Genomic DNA, 582 nt, shown 5'->3' on the forward strand with positions numbered 1-582 from the left:
CCCCCCCGCAAGCTGGATACAGCAAGAAGCGCCCCCAGAGGCTATCTAGCTGCTGCTCCCTCCCCGGGGCAGGGGGGGTGGGATATGAAAAGGAGGAAAGAAACCTTTTTATTAAATAAGGGAAGCCATGCAAAAGGGATAATGTGTCTGAACTCAAATCCGGCTTGGGAGCACGCAGACTCTTTCTGGAAGAGCTGTGCACATTTCCATAGCGCTCTGAGCTTGACAACGTGCTCTCTAACAACAAACCTGGGGTACAAGGGCGGCGCTAACTCACGGAATCTGCAGTTTTATTTTATTGTCACTTCAAATTTTCATCCTCACCCACCCATTGAAAAATCAAGACAAACTAGAGCCGTGACAATAGTGTACAGTCATACCAGATACATTTCCTACATGAGAGGCAGAGGCAGAGAGATGAGATGAAAGAGAGAAAGAGAGGGAGAGGAGGGAGGGAGGAAGGAAGGGAGGAAGGAAGGAAGGAAGGAAAGAAGAAAGGAAGGAAGGAAAGAAGGAAGGAAGGAAGGAAGGAAGGAAGGAAGGAAGGAAGGAAGGAAGGAAGGAAGGAAGGAAGGAAGGAAG

Source organism: Gracilinanus agilis, chromosome 3 (genome assembly GCF_016433145.1).
Source record: "Gracilinanus agilis isolate LMUSP501 chromosome 3, AgileGrace, whole genome shotgun sequence".
NCBI classification, from domain to species: Eukaryota; Metazoa; Chordata; class Mammalia; order Didelphimorphia; family Didelphidae; genus Gracilinanus; species Gracilinanus agilis.